At 48.5% G+C, this 16,829-nt stretch overlaps 1 long non-coding RNA gene across 1 annotated transcript; it reads right to left on the minus strand.

Annotated features, from left to right (window-relative positions):
* LOC112205893 (uncharacterized) lies at positions 1-11,763 on the minus strand. The gene is made up of 3 exons (XR_002940023.3): positions 9,407-11,763; positions 6,964-7,087; positions 1-187 (listed from the first exon to the last, which is right to left on the minus strand). It is a non-coding gene; the product is annotated as an uncharacterized LOC112205893 (long non-coding RNA).
* Between the last annotated feature and the right edge of the window lie 5,066 nt (positions 11,764-16,829).

The following is a 16,829-nucleotide window of genomic DNA, read 5'->3' on the forward strand; positions in this document are numbered from 1 at the left end:
ACTCTGGTCTACTCAAAAGACACAAGGGAGAGGACAGCCTCCCAGCGGACTGACTCATGTGTAATCGATAGGAGAAAGTCAGGATGAGCTGCACACCGAGAACGTGCTCCGTGGACTGCAGGGGAAGCTCCAGCTTAAAATGTAACATGTCCGTCTTCCCATCCTGGTTCCTGTCTTCTTCTCTAGTCTAGGAAACCCAAACAGGCCCAGCAGCCCTGGTCACTAATGAGTCTGGGAGGAATCCACATCACTTCTGTACATACACAATGACCCACTGTCCTTCTGTACACAAAAGAAAGAGGCATTATCTCCCCCACTAAAAGAAAGAGAAAAATAGACAGGTGTAAGTGCATTAATACTGGGGAAAGAGGCACAAAGTGCATGGCCCCTGAACTTCATATCTGAGTCTTTCAAATGTTCACTGGACAAAATAAATGGGAATTTGAAGTGGCGATAACAAGACAAGAAACATGTGAATAGCATTTGTCTCATTTGATCTTTTTTTTTTTTAATTAAAAAACATTTTTTTTTTAAAGAGGTTCTCCCTATGTTGCCTAGGCTGGTCTTGAACTCCTGTGGTTAAGGGATCCGCCCGCCTTGGCCTCCCAAAGTGCTGGGATTACAGGTGTGAGCCACGACACCCGGCCAGATTTATTTAAAAATTCAAAAAGAAGACAGTGGGTTGGAGAAGTCTTTTTGCAAAACGGCAGCACCAGGCATCAAAGTCTGTATACTCGCCTGTGTGCATAATTCCGCTCCACGCTGAGAGAGGGCCGAGATGTGGCTCAGCACCATCAATAGTGTCTACTTGTTAAATTCACTCATTAATCTGCTATGAACTTTTTGAGGCCCTACAGGCACTATTTCAGATGATGAGAATATAATCTAAACAAAACAGACAAAGTCTCCATCCTAATGGAGCTTATGTTCCCAACCAAGAAGAGAGAAAATAGATTCATAAATATGCAACAATATCAAATAGTGATGAGTGCCACAGAGAAAAACAAGGCAGGCTAAAATGAAAGAATAATGAAGGTAGAATTTAACAGAAAGTTTTACAGAAAATATTCAGGATGACCTGACTTGTTGGAGACCTGAAGGAAGCGAGGTGATGAGGTGATGGGGTGCAGCAATGTCTCAGGGAAGAAAGATCTAGATTCACCAAGTGCATGTGCTCTAGGTGCCCATGGGGCCAGCAGAGCTGGCAGAATGGGTGAGAGGGAGAGCAGGACGGAGACAGGGGACAGAGAAGTGAAGACACAAAGGGTGTGTCTCCCAAAAACAACCTGTCACTAAGCTAGACTCTCACCCCTATGGGCTAGCAAGGTTTGGCTCTGTTATCACTTGGACCTCTGAAGAAATCAATTAGTTAATTCCATTTAGTTGAAAGTAAGCCTAATGTACGTGCAACAGCTACAAAGGCAGGCATTCAAAGGCTACTAATTCCTCAACACAAACTCCAGGTCACTATCTAACCTCCCACTGGTGCCTGGCCAAGAGAATTCACAAAGGACACAACCACTTCACACCTATGAGGTATATGCAGGATTTGAAACAATTATTATATCTATTGATTGTCCCATGTGATCCCTCCATATATCCCAGGAGAGAGTTGGCTACTCTCATGCCCAGGATATGGATAGATAAATTGAGGCTGAACAAATGAACTACTGCCCTTCCTCCACCAATGAAAAAAGCTACCTTTAGTCAATAGTGTCAATCAGAAATTGAGGGCAGGATTCTTGGTCCTCAGGGTTTCAGCCCCCACCTCTTCCACAACAAACCCATATCCTCTTGCAGCTTCTTTTCCAGCTGCCATTAGGCCAGGAGCTATTCCTGCCTTTCGCTGCCCAGAGACGCACCCTCCCTGGCTGGCAGCAGCTCCAGAGGGGGCAGTGCCTGCGTCTGGATACTGCTCCTCCCTAACAAATGTGCACCTGCCAGAGCTCTGGCGCCCACACAAATCCCTCCTGCCTGGGCAGCTACTGTGGCCCCTGGATCAGTCAAGAGTGGCCTGGCCTCCCAGCTGAGGCCCCCTGTCCACCACCCACTGCCAGCTCATCCCCAAGCCCCCACACAGCACCATGCTTCTCTTCCAAAGCAGAAAGACCATCTTCTATCCCAGGTCCTCACCTGCCACTCCCAAATCAATCTGACCCTCTGACCACCCCAACACCTAGTCTGCACAAAGTTCCATGATGGCATCAGGAATTCACTGGTCCAAGTGAACAAATGAGATGCAAACCTGCCTCCAAGAACTCAGATTAAGACCAGTATGGTGGCTCACACCTGTAATCCCAGCACTCTGGGAGGCCGAGGCAGGTGGATCACCTGAGGTCAGGAGTTTGAGACCAGCCTGGCCAATATGGTGAAGCCCCATCTCTACTATTAATAATAATAATAAAAATTAGCTAGGTGTGGTGGTGCATGGCTGTAATCCCAGTTACTCGGGAGGCTGAGGCAGGAGAATTACTGGAACCTGGGAGGCAGAGGTTGCAGTGAGCTGAGATTGTGCCACTGCACTGGAACGTGGGTGACAGACTGAGACTCTGTTCCCCACCAAAAAAAAGCCAACAACAAAAATTAGCTGGGCACAGTGGCACACTCCTGTAATCCCAGCCACTTGGGAGGCTGAGGAAGGAGAATTGGTTGAATCCGGGAGGCGGAGGTTGCAGTAAGCCAAGATCACACCACCACTGCCCTCCAGCCTGGGCTGACAGAGCCAGACTCCGTCTCAAAAAACAAAGAACTCAGATTAGTCACCACTGGCTGCTGTCTGCCCCCACCGACGTGAGACCACACCCCGGACTCCTGCTGTGGAAGGCTTCTGCTGAAGCTGTGATAAGCACTGCTTTTTGCAGTAATTCAAGGCACTGCTGGAGCCTAGCTTCTTACTGACTGTCCCATAACCATCAGGGCAGTGACCTAGGAGGCAGCGCCCTGATCTGCCAGAAACACATGAAGCTGGAAACTTCCAGAAAAGTGGGTCTGGACACAGGTGTGCCAACCAACTACTAAGGGCTGAACTGTGTGCACCACAGATTCCCAAGTTAAATATGATAGGGCTGTGGCCTTACAAGAGGAAGAGATTTCAATCTCCTGATCTCTCTCTCTCTGCTATGTGAAGACATAGAAGACACCCAACTCCCAGTCAGAACCCAACCATGCTGGCACCCTTATCTCAGACTTCCAGCCTCCAGAACTGAGGAAACTGTGTGTGTGTGTGTGTGTGTGTGTGTGTGTTTTAGAGACATGGTCCCTCTCCGTTGCCCAGGCTGGAATGCAGTGTTCGATCATAGCTCACTGCACCCTTGAACTCCTGGCCTCAAGCAATCCTCCCACCTTGGCCTCCCAAAGTGCTGGCATTACAGGTGTGAGCCACAAGGCCAGCCAATGTCTGTTTTTTTTTCTTTTTTTTTGAGACAGTTTCGCTCTTGTTGCCCACGCTGTAGTGCAGTGGCGCCATCTCGGCTCACTGCAACCTCCGCCTCCCGGGTTCAAGCGATTCTCCTGTCTCAGCCTCCTGAGTAGCTGGGATTACAGGCATGTGCCACCACGGCCGGCTAATTTTTTGTATTTTTAGTAGAGACGGAGTTTCACCATGTTGGCCAGGCTGGTCTCGAACTCCTGACCTCAGGTGATCTGCCCGCCTCAGCCTCCCAAAGTGCTGGGATTACAGGCGTGAGCCACTGTGCCCAGTCCATGGCTGGTCTCCAGCTACTGGCCATGTGTGGGAACATGTACCTGAGGTCTTGGCTTCTCTGTAGTCCTAGCCACTGGGGAGGCTGAGGCAGGAGGACTGTGTGAGCCCAGAAGTTCAAGGTTACAGTGAGCTATGATCACATCATTGCGTGACAAGACATGAAATCACTATACAACAGAGCGAGACCCCATGTCTTTAAAAAATAAAAAACAAAAACAAAAACAAAAAGCGGCTGGGAGTGGTGGCTCACGCCTATAATCCTAGCACTTTGGGAGGCCGAGGTGGGAGGATCATGTGAGCTCAGGAGTTCAAGACCAGACTGGGCCACATAGGGAGAACCTGTCTCTACAAAAAATAAAAAATAAAAAACTAGCTGGGCACGGTGGCTCACACCTGTGGTCCCAGATACTCAGGAGGCTGAGGTGTGAGAATCACTTGCGCCCAGGAGGTGGAGGCTACAGTGAGCCATGATAGCACCACTGTACTCCAGGCTGGGCAACAGAGTAAGACCTTGTCTCAAATGAATAAAAAAATAAAAGAATATAAGGGGAAACGAGACTAAGCACTGGTAGAATGGGCCCCAAAAGGTCTTCAAATTCTCATACCCAAAACCTGTAAATAGGTTACAAGGCAAAAGGTGCTGAAGAAATGGTTTGCTGGACTATTTAACAAAATGAAGAAAATAATTTTAAAAAACCTGTGATTAAATTAAGGATATTTAATCAGCTGTGATTAAAGATCTTGCAGTAGGGGGTTACTGCAAATTTTCAAGATGGGTCTAAAGTAATCACAAGTTTGTGAGGAGACAGGAGGTTGAGTCAGAAAGATTTGAAGATGTTACACTGCTGGATTTGGAGAAGAGGAGGGAACCATGGGCCTAGGAATGCAAGTGGCCTCTAGAAGCTGGTAAAGTCAAGGAAAGAAATTCTTCCTAGAGCCTCTAGAAGGAACATAGTCCCGTTGAACCTTGGTTTTAGCCCAGAGACATCCAATTTGGACTTTTGACCACCAGAAGTAAGAACTATAAGATGATAAAATCAATATGGTTTTAAGTAGCTCAATTTGGGGAACTGATTACAGTAACAATAGCAAACTTATACAAACATTAAGAATTTATTCATTCATCCATGAATATTTATTTATTTATTTATGAGTCTCACTCTGTCACCCAGGCTGGAGTGCAGTGGCACGATCTCACCTCACTGCAACCTCCGCCTCCTGGGTGCAAGAGATTCTCGTGTCTTAGCCTCCTGAGTAGCTGGGATTACAGGCACAAGCCACTACGCCAAGCTAATTTTTTTGCATTTTTAGTAGCGATGGGGTTTTGCCATGTTGGCCAGGCTGGTCTCGAACTCCTGACCTCAGGTGATCCGCCCACCTAAGCCTCCCAAAGTGCTGGCATTACAGGCGTGAGCCACTGTGCCCAGTCCATCTGTGAATATTTACAGAGTTCGTTCTATATGCTGGCAACATTGGTGAAAAAAAGTCTAAGATGCCTACTCTCAAAGAGCCTATTTCTTTAAGGATGTATTTTCAGAGAGATATTGCAGTGAAAGAGAACAGACATAGAGAACATAAACACAAGCGGTCTGTAATGGCTGGCTCCCTAGCCTCTAACCTCCACAGCAGAGTCACCTAACTCCCAGCCAAGGCCTCAAGACCACCCTGGCCCCAAATGGCAGCAATGGAAAGAAACTGAGCCAAGTGGGCAGCATGAGGCTCAGCAGTCAGCCCTCCTTCCAGCTGGCCCCACTCTCATCTTGTGTTCCAGTGAATGACTGGGTCAACACAGCCAGTTCCTCTGAAGCTGGGGTTCTAAGCAGACCACGAGTCCTCCTGGGGATTAAGAGTCTTATGTGGTCCTTCAACTCCATGCTGAGCTGCCTTGATACTAACCATTGCCCAACAGCCTGCAGCTCTACCCATTGTCCAATGGGAGACTCCTCTGTTGCCAAACCCCACCTCCCTGCCTGGAGGTCCAACTGTCCCCTCCACTCCTCTCTAACAAGAGGACATGCCCACTGAACTACCAACTGTAGTCAACCACCTCTCTCGGATACTGCCTGCCTGCTCCTTCCTGGTTCTTGGGTGTGCCCCTGGCCTGCCTTACCTCAGTGGTCTCTGGGTCCTAGCCTGAGCAGACTTTGTCCCGATCAGGCTTTCCATCTATTCTCCACGCAAAGCCAGTAAGTCAATGCCACTGGGTACGGGATTTCTTCTCGGGATGATGCAAATATTCTCAAATTGATTGTGGCAATAGTTATACAACTCTCTGAACACACTAAAAACCACTGGACTGTGTACTTTAAAAAAAGTCAGGATTGGCCGGGCATGGTGGCCCACACCTGTAATCCCAGCACTTTGGGAGGCCAAGGTGGGTGGATCATGAGGTCAGGAGTTCAAGACCAGCCTGGCCAAGATGGTGAAACCCTGTCTCTACTAATAATACAAAAATTACCAGGGTGTGGTGGTACGTGCCTATAATCCCAGCTACTTGGGAGGCTGAGGCAGAGAATTGCTGGAACCCAGGAGGCGGAGGCTGCAGTGAGCTGAGATCCTGCCACTGCACTCCGGCCTGGACGACAGAGTGAGACTCCGTCTCAAAAAAAAAAAAAAAAAAAAAAAGCCGGGCGCGGTGGCTCACACCTGTAATCCCAGGACTTTGGGAGGCCGAGGCGGGCGGATCATGAGGTCAGGAGATTGAGACCATCCTGGCTAACACCGTGAAACCCACCTCTAATAAAAATACAAAAAATTAGCCGGGCGTGGTAGCGGGCGCCTGTAGTCCCAGCTACTCAGGAGACTGAGGCAGGAGAATGGTGTGAACCCGGGAGGCGGAGCTTGCAGTGAGCCGAGATCGCACCACTGCACTCCAGCCTGGGCAACAGAGTAAGACTCCATCTCAAAAAAAAAATAAATAAATAAAAATAAAAGTCAGAATCATCCCATCTCTGCTCAAAACCCCCCAGTAGAGCCCTCCAGGATCTGCCCTCCCCTCCTCCTCTCCCCCTTGCCCACATAGTCCCTCCCCAGGCACCCTGGCCCCCTCAATGTTTCTTCCATAAGCTCCTGTTTCAGGGCCTCTGAATCGGCTGCTCCCTGGAATGGAACACTTGCTCTTACCCCAAGAGCTATTGGCTCATTCCTCACTTCCTTCGGATTTTGACTCCAATATCATCACCATCGAGGGTCTCCCCATCACCCAACGGCAAATGGCACTCCACCCCAGCCACACAGGCCCTGCCACTTTCTGCCCTCACCCTGACACTCACGACCAGCTGTTCCAGCCCATAGGTTGGTTGTTTTCTCCCTCCCTCCTTTGGAATTAAAGCTCCATGTGGGAAAGGGCTTTGTTTTGTTCACCATGGCATCTTGACCTGGTACCTAGAGAAAAAAAAGGGGGGCACACGATTGACACTCAGTAAATGTTTATTGAGTGAATAAATGAGTGGTCCAAATCTGACCCAGTCTTGATACCAGCAACGACACAAGAAAAATATTATTGGGTTGTACTTTAATTATCACAAGACCCGCTAGGACTTTAGTTTAGTGAAATCTGTATTATCACACAATAAAATCAATCCTGATACCAGAAAAAGATCTGCCTTCCTTGACATTCAGATTCATTAAAAATGACAAAAGAAATCTAAACAACTGGAATAAGGAGGGTTGGGCAGATATTGCGGGTAAAAAAAAATCAATCCAAAGCTTCCTGGTAGAAATGAATATTTCAGAGCAATGATTTTGCAATAACAAGTTGGCATAAACTGCAAATAACCTTTTCTGTGGGGCCAAAATATTAACTATGCTTCAGGAAAGCAGGCTTCGGTGCCTCAAACAAGATCAGACCTCATGTACCTAATACAGCCATCATTCCAGCTAAAGACGGGATGCAGGTTGATATGGTCTGGCTCTGTGTCCGCACACAAATCTCATATTGAATTATACTCCCATAATTCCCATGCGTTGTGCAAGGGACCTGGTGGGAGATAATTGAATCATGGTGGCGGTTCCTCCCCCATACTGCTCTCGTGGTAGTATGTCTCAAGAGATCTGATGGTTTTATCAGGGGTTTCTGATTTTGCATTTTCCTCATTCTCTCTTCGCCTGCTGCCATCCACGGAAGACAGGACTTGCTCCTCCTTGCCTTCCGCGATGATTGTGAGGCTTCCCCAGCCGCACGGAACTGTAAGTCCAATTAAACCTCTTTCTTTTGTAAGATGCCCAGTCTTAGGGATGTCTTTACCAGCAGCATGAAAATGGACTAATACACAGGTTATGTATTTACCACCAAATTCTCATCTATTTGGGGTCAAGGGCCACGCCTCCTATCTGCTTATACCTCCAGGTCAGAGCCTGCACTTGGCCAAATGTATACACATTGAATGAATGATCCGTGGTATCCAACACCTTGAAGTTATATATCCATAAAAGTAATCTTAAACTTAAGTACACAATGCAGTTTAAAATTTTCAGAACAATTTCTGAGATCAAAACAATTCTCATGCATACAGATCCTCTACTTTGGTACATTAAAACTATCATCCTAAATCCACTTATCTCAATCTTTTCTTAATGAAATAAAAGGGAACTAAAAGCCAGAAGAGTCAACAGAATATTCAGTTCCAAAGTATCACCCCATATAGGACTGTTAATTAAGAGAGGGTTCAGGTACCCTTACAATGGAGAGAGCTGACAGACACCATCTTCACGAAAGGATCAAACTTGTCAACAAAGGTATAAACTGACATCTCTTAAGGTGATCCACTGACAAGTGTACATCACCTATGAAGGTGGCATTCTGAACAAAAAATCTGAATCTAGTAATGAAGAAAATCAGAGGAAGCTAGATTGTAAACATTCTAATGAAACAACTGGCATAGGCCAGGCGTGGTGGCTCAAGCCTGTAATCCCAACACTTTGAAAGGCCGAGGTGGGTGGGTCACTTGAGATCAGGAGTTCCAGACCAGCCTAGCCAACATGGTGAAACCCTGTCTCTACTAAAAAAAAAAAAAAAAAAAAAAAAATAGCTGGGCATGGTGTGCATGCCTGTAATCCCAGCTACTCGGGAGGCTGAGGCAGAATGGCGTGAACCCAGGAGGTGGAGCTTGCAGTGAGCCGAGATCGAGCTACTGCACTCCAGCCTGGGAGACAGAGCGAGACTCCGCCTCAAAAAAAAAAAAAAAAGGCTGGGCGGGCAGGCTCACACCTGTAATCCCAACACTTTGGGAAGCCGAGGCAGGCAGATCACCTGAGGTTGGGAGTTCACGACCAACGTGACCAACATGGAGAAACCCCGTCTCTACTAAAAATACAAAATTAGCCAGGCGTGGTGGTGCATGCCTGTAATCCCAGGTACTCGGGAGCCTGTGGCAGGAGAATCGCTTGAATCTAGGAGGGGGAGGTTGCACTGAGCCGAGATCGCGCCATTGTACTCCAGCCTGGGCAACAAGAGCTAAACTCCGTCTCAAAAATAAATAAATAAGGAAACAAAAACAGATTAATCTGGTCCCAGTAGTGTCTCCAGATTGCACGAACATTTCATTTTTCACACAGGGTCACCAGAATACCATCAATTTTTTGATATCACTGTCAAAAGTGATCCTAGCACCTTCTGAAATAACGTGAGCTGCCAGATTCTCATTTCAGGCATGACCACAAGCGAACATCTGCATCTGACCCCAACCTGCCTGATGACCTTACCCGCTACTTCACAATCCCGTCCAGGAAAATCCCTGGGCACATAACACTGCAAGTCCCAGGTGTCCGCTGAACGGCGCCTGGCAGTCGCTGCCCAGGGGATGAGAAATCACAGGTGCCTTGTTTGGAACTAGAGTCTGGAATCTCGTCCTCCTTCCCTCTGCTCTGGTCCCTCATTGTTTATGAAGACCTCAGTCCCCTCTGCTGGGAGCCCCACCTCCCCTTTCAGGGCCACGGGCCCCAGTCTTCTTGCCTTTCAAGGACCACACAAATAACTGTGCCCCCCCTCAAAGCCTTTCTCCTCCTTCCCAGGTGAAGTCCTCTCTCCTCCCTCCAGCTTTCCAGGCACGGAGCGCTCTTCCTGGCATTAGAATTCTGAGCAACCCTCCTAGCAGGCCCAGCTCAAGCCGCAGCGGGGAGAAAGAGTTCAAAGGAAGCTGTGCCAAAGATCTCGAAGGCTTAGTGGGAGACCCAGCAACAGGTGGCACCAGGTCTGGGAAAGAGATTCCTAGAAAGCGGAGCGGGTCTCGGAGGGGGTGGATTTGGCCCGAGGTGCCCGCGATCAGCGAACGAGCGCCCGCACGGAGGAGCCGGGCTGCAGCTCCCGGGCAAGGGGAGCGCGAGCTCTGACTCCTCAGCCGGGCCGGGCCAGGCCGCTCCGAGGCCCCTCGAAGGAGGCCGGGCGCCGTGGGGCAACCCAGGCAGGGCGCGGACCACCGCCTCCCGGGCTCGTGGGGTGCAGCTCTGAACCTGAGGCGCTCGGAAGCTCAAGGCCAAGACCCGCTCGGGTGGCGGCCGAGCGCCCTCCAGCCCCGGGTCCACCTGCGGCCGCTCCCTGCACCTCACGCCCAGCGGGACTCCGGGGACCTGCCTCAGGGACCGGCGAGGAAGTGACGGGTAAAGGGGTCCGGGAGAGCAAAGGGACCCCCCTCCGGGAGGACAGCGCCCACCCAGCAGGTCAGCGGCACACCGGGGACGCCGCCCGGACTCGGGGCGCCCATAACCCGGCCCACCCGCCGCTGCCGTCGCTTCCCTAGCGCTCCATCCGGTCGCCATTCACCACTGAGTTGAGGGACCAGCTACCAAAGGGCAGCAGCTGCCAGCCACCAGCACCCTCGCCGCCTCAGCGTCACTCCACCCGAGACCCTCTTCCTCCAATCCCAACGGCGCTGCCAAGTGACCGTTCCCTCCTCCAATGAGAAGGCGCTCCAGCCGGCGGGGGCAGAGCCAGAGTTGTTCCCGCCCCTGATGTTGCGCAGGGCTCGCACAGACCCACCCCCACGGACGCGCGCTATCCTGGAGAAGCGGCCCCTGCCCGCGAACTGCGCGCTCTGCTCTGCCCTTCTCTGCAGCGTCCCCTGTAGGAAAGAAGGGAATTGCATGCGGCCCCCCCCCGCGGCCAGTGCTGTGGATTTACCAGGGTTCTGGCAAAGCAGTGATCAGAACAGATTTGTAACGTTGTAGTATCTAGGTCTGGACCCCAATATTTACGAAGTCTTCATGAGTAGAATACGAACATTCTCAGGCCGGGTGCGGTGGCTCACGCCTGTACTCCCAGCACTCTGGGAGGCCGAGGCGGGCGGATCACTTGAGGTCAGGAGTTCGAGACCATCCTGGCCAACATGGTGAAACCCCGTCTCTTCCAAAAATACAAAAATAAGCCAGGTGTGGTGGTGCATGCCTGTAATCCCAGCTACTGGGGAGGCTGAGGCAGGAGAATCGCTTGAACCCGGGAGGTGGAGGTCGCAGTGAGCTGAGATCACACCACTGCATCATTCTAGCCTGGGGGACAGAGTGAGACTGTCTCAAAAAAAAAAAAAAAGAAAAAGAAAAAGAAAAAAGAAACTAAGTATTGTTTCCACCGCCTAGAGGTTAACCTTTAACCCAGAAGGAAGGTGCGATGGAGGTGATACCCTCAGGGCTTGGTGGAGTGGAGAAGAAGGGAGGCTGGACGCAGAGGGATCTACCCAGGGTCTAGGTGGAGCACAGCACCTCTGCCAGCCCCTCCTCTCCTCCTCCATCCCCTGCCCCTCCCACAGGTAGAACAGTCTGACCAAATATTTCAGCTGATCCTGGAAGAAACAGAAAATTTTGTCCAGACGCGGTGGCTCACGCCTGTAATCCCAGCACTTTGGGAGACCGAGGCGGTTGAATCACCTGAGGTCAGGAGTTTGAGACCAGCCTGACCAACATGGAGAAATCCCGTCTCTACTAAAAATACAAAATTAGCCAGGCGTGGTGGTGCATGCCTATAATCCCAGCTACTCGGGAGGCTGAGGCAAGAGAATCGCTTGAACCCGGGAGGCAGAGGTTGCGGTGAACCAAGATTGTGCCATTGCCTCCAGCCTGGGGCAACAGGAGCGAAACTCCAACTCAAAAAAAAAAAAAAAAAGAAAGAAAGAACAGAAAATTTAAGAAACAAAGATAAATAATGTGTTTCAATTAGCATACTCAAGAAGATATTGTATTTATAGAAATAAAGCATGATGCCTTAAAAATTGAACAGATAATGAGTTATTAGAAATTAAAAATATGACTTCCAATTTTACAATGTGATAAATGAGTTAGAAAATAAAGTTGGGCTGGGTGCGGTAGCCCATGCTCTGTAATCTAAGCACATTGAGAGGCCAAGGTGGGAGGATGGCTTGAGGCCAGGAGTTTGAGACCAGCCTAGGTAAGATAGGGAGACACTGCCTCTACAGAATTTTTTTTTTTTTTTTTTTTGAGACGGAGTTTCGCTCTGTTGCCCAGGCTGGGGTGCAATGACGAGATCTCGGCTCACCACAACCTCTGCCTCCTGGGTTCAAGTGATTCTCCTGCCTTACCCTCCTGAGTAGCTGGGATTAGAGGCATCTGCCACCACGCCCAGCTAATTTTGTATTTTTAGTATACTTAGGTGTTTCCCCCATTTTGGTTAGGCTTGTCTCGAACTCCCGACCTCTGGTGATCTGCCTGACTCAGCCTCCAAAAGTGCTGGGATTACAGGTGTGAACCACCTCGCCCGGCAATTTTTTTTTTTTAATTAGCCAGGTTGGAGCCAGGTTGGAGCCAGCGTGGTGGCTCACGCCTATGATCCCAGCACTTTGGGAGGCCAAGGTGGGTGGATCACTTGAGGTCAGGAGTTCAAGACGATCCTGGCCAACATGGTGAAACCCTGTGTCTACTAAAAATACAAAAAGTAGCTGGGTGTGGTGGTGGGCACCTGTAATCCCAGCTACTTGGGAGGCTGAGGCAGGAGAACTGCTTGAACCTGGGAGGTGGAGGTTGCAGTGAGCAGAGATTGTGCCACTGTACTCCAGCTTGGGTGGCAGAGCAAGACTCCGTCTCAAAAAAATAAAAATAAATAAAATAAAATAAAATAAAATAAAAATTAGCCAGGTGGGATGGTGGACCCCTGTAGTTGTAGCTACTTGGGAGGCTGAAGTGGGAGGATTGATTGAACCTAGGAGGTTGCAGTGGCAGTGAGCTATGGTCATGCTACTGCACTCCAGCCTAGGTGACAGAGTGAGACCTTATCTCCAAAAGAAAAAAGAAAGTTGAGCACTTTGGGAGGCCAAGGCAGGAGGATCACTTGAGGCCAGGAGTTCAAGACCAGCCTGGGCAACATAGCGTGAACTTGTCTCTACAAAAAAATAATTTAAAAATTAGGTGTGATGGTGCAGGCCTGTAGTCCAAGTTACTTAGGAGGCTTAGGCGGGAGGATCACTTAAGTCCAGGAGTTCAAAGCTGCAGTGAGCCATGATTGTGCCACTGCACTTCAGCCTGGGCGAGGGAGTGAGACTCTGTCTCTAAACAAAAAAAGAAAAAGAAAAGGAAATTGAGGAAATAAACTTTAAAGGCAAATACAAAATAAAAAAAAGAGGAAAGCAAAGAAAAGGGGGAAAATCAAAATTGTCTAACTACTGGACATTTAAGGAAAAATAACAAAGACAACAGACCAAGAGAGAATCGATTAAAATACAGATGAAACAGAGCCGGAGAGAACCAAGCGCTCCTCATGTGCCTAAGAGAATGAAGGAGGGAAAAAAATACTTGCTACATCCTTGAGAAATGTCGCAACGAACAATAAAGAACTGACTTTGAAATGGTGATTGACCAGTAGCTGTAGCTTATGCCTGTAATCCCAGCACTTAGGGAGGTTGACACAAGACGTTTGCTTCAGGTCAGGAGGGTGAGGCTATGCTGAGATCTCATCTGATGACGGCACAACTGTGAAAATATATTATATTAAAATCATTGAATTGTACAGTTAAAACAAATGAATTTCATGCTATATAAAACATATCTTTTAAAAACTTTTTTTAAAAAGTGGCCAATAGCCTACTAAAGTTTCTGTTTAGGTTAGTTGGAGTATCTGAAGTGTCATTTTAAACATTAAAAACAGGGCTGGGTGCGGTGGCTCACACCTGTAATCCCAGCACTTTGGGAGGCTGAGGCAGGTGGATCATTTGAGGTCAGGAGTTCAAGACCAGCCTGACCAACATGGTGAAACCCCGTCTCTACTAAATAAAAAAAAAAAAATTAGCCAGGCGTGGTGGCGCATCCCTGAAATCCCAGCTACTTGGGAGGCTGAGAATCGCTTGAACCCCAGAGGCAGAGGTTGCAGTGAGCCGAGATTGCACCACTGCATTCCAGCTGGGCAACAGAGTAAAACTCTGTCTCAAAAAACAAACCATTAACAAAATCATAACCATAAACAAAAACCATTAACATTAGTAACAGTCATCTTGGTTCTCCACTATCTTTTTTTTTTTTTGAGACTGAGTCTTGCTCAGTTGCCCAGGCTGGAGTGCAGTGGCTTGATCTAGGCTCACTGCAACCTTCGCCCCCTGGGTTCAAGCAATTCTCCTGCCTCAGCCTCCCAAGTAGCTGGGATTACAGACACCCGCCACCACTCCCAGCTAATTTTTGTATTTTTAGTAGAGACAGGGTTTCACTATGTTGGCCAGGCTGTTCTCAAACTCCTGACCTCAACTGATCAGCCTGCCTTGGCCTCCCAAAGTGCTGGGATTACAGGCCTCAGCCACCGCGTCTGACCACTCCATTCTTTTAAATATAACTTTTAAATCTGTTTTATTCTTTCTTTTAGGAGTAAAAAGAACACAACCCTTTTAGATGGCTCAGGTACTTAGCAAGTCAATGAAGTGGAAACATTTTGTCATGTTAGTTGTAATGAAAAGATCTGTGATTTACAGATATTTTCCAGCATTTCAGATTCTGTATGACTTTTTGGCATGTGGCAAAATGATTCGAGCTGGCAGCTTTTTTCCATAATTCTGCTGTAAAGAAATGAGAATCAGATGGATCAGCAGCCAAGTGAGGGAGGCTGGAAGGCCATGCACCAACACCTTCAATATTTGTAGGGGAAATGATTTTTCAAAACCTTAATTATTTTAAATTCAAGATGCTTGTGTACACATTACACAATATTTTCCTTTTAATTCAAGAACATTAGCAAGATTGTTTATTAGCGTTCTCTTTCTCTCTCTTTTTTTTTTTTTTTGAGACAGAGTCTTGCTTTGTCGCCCAGGCTGGAATGCAGTGGTGCATTCTTGGCTCACTGCAACCTCGGCCTCCTGAGTTCAAGCGATTCTCCTGCCTCAGCCTCCCAAGTAGCTGGGAATACAGGCACCTGCCACCACACCTGGCTAATTTTTGTATTTTTAGTAGAGGGGGGTTTCACCATGTTGGCCAGGCCAGCTTTGAACTCCTGGCCTCAGGTGATCCACCCGCCTTGGGCTTCCGAAGTGCTGGGATTACAGGCATGAGCCAACATGCCCGGCCTATTAGTGTTCTCTCTTGAAGCCTCTGTTTAGGAAGCTTCCTTATGCAGGTTCCCTACCACTACAATTGACGTTTTGTATCAACCAAGAAACCTAAATAAAATAAAAATAGGAAGCATAAAAAAGGTCATGAAATACTGACCTTTAACCATGCTGTCTTTTTGGTACATTTCCTAGACTAGCAGAGTCTATTAGAAGTGGAAGAAACTGCCGGGCGTAGTCGCTCATGCCTGTAATCCCAGCACTTTGGGAGGCTGAGGCAGGTGGATCATTTGAGGTCAGGAGTTCGAGACCAGCCATGGCCAACATGGCGAAACCCTGTCTCTACTAAATATACAAAAAAATTAGCTGAGCCTGGTGGCACACACCTGTAATCCCAGCTACTCGGGAGACTGAGGCAGGAGAATTACTTGAACCCAGGAGGTGGAGGTTGCGGTGACCTGAGATCGTGCCATTGCACTCCACTGCACTTCAGCCTGGGTGAAAAAGTGAGACACTGTCTCAAAAAAAAAAAAAAAAAAAAAAAAAAAAAGCCCAGGCATGATGGCTCGCTCCTGTAATCCCAGTACTTTGGGAGGCCAAGGCAGGTGGATCACTTGAGGTCAGGAGTTTGAGACCAGCCTGGTCTTGAAATACAAAAAAATTAGCCAGGTGGTGGCAGGCACCTGTAATCCCAGCTACTCAGGAGGCTGAGGCAGGAGAATCACTTGAACCTGGGAGGCAGAGTTTGCAGTCAGCCGAAATCGCGCCACTGCACTCCAGTCTGGGCAATAGAGCCAGACTCAGTCTCAAAAAAAAAAAAAAAGCCGGGCACAATGGCTCATGCCTGTAATCCCAGAACTCTGGGAGGCCGAGGCAGGTGGACTGCCTGAAGTCAGGAGTTCGAGACCACCCTGGCCAACATGGTGAAACCCCATCTCTACTAAAAATATAAAAATTAGCCAGACATGGTGGCGAACGCCTGTATTCCCAGCTACTCAGCAGGGCTGAGGCAGGAGGATCCCTTGAACCCGGGAGGCAGACATCGCAGTGAGCCAAGATCATGCCACTACACTCCAGCCTGGGTGACAGAGTGAAACTCTGTCTTAAAAAAAAAAATTAACAACTCACACCCCTACACACACATACATTCCTAATCCCCTGATCCCTCTCCACTTTAATCTTTGGCACTTTCTAATATGCTAAATAATTTAGCCATTTATCAAACTTCTCATTCACTGGCTGTCTCCCACCATCAGAATGCAAGTTCCTACAGGGCAGGGGTTTTTGCTTTTTGTCTATCTTGGTCCTGCTCTATCTCCAGCTCCTCCAACAGCCCGGTGCCTGGTTGGTGCTCAACCCATAATGTGTGTTGAATGAATGAGTGGAGTTCATGAAGACTGGGATCAGAATAACACAAGACTTGCAGGACAGGCCAGGTTCTCTGGTCTTACCCCCAAGGGAGAAAATGTGATGCATGAGATCTTTCAGTAGAGGGCGTGGGGAGAACTGGCTACCTGAAAATACAAAGATAACCAGCCCTGGAGCTGGGCGCAGTGGCTCACACCTGTAATCCCAGCACTTTGGGAGGCTGAGGCGGGAGGATCACCTGAGATCGGGACTTCAAGACCAACCTAACCAACATGGAGAAACCCCTTCTTTAC

This window comes from Pan troglodytes, chromosome 18 (genome assembly GCF_028858775.2).
Source record: "Pan troglodytes isolate AG18354 chromosome 18, NHGRI_mPanTro3-v2.0_pri, whole genome shotgun sequence".
Taxonomy (NCBI): Eukaryota; Metazoa; Chordata; class Mammalia; order Primates; family Hominidae; genus Pan; species Pan troglodytes.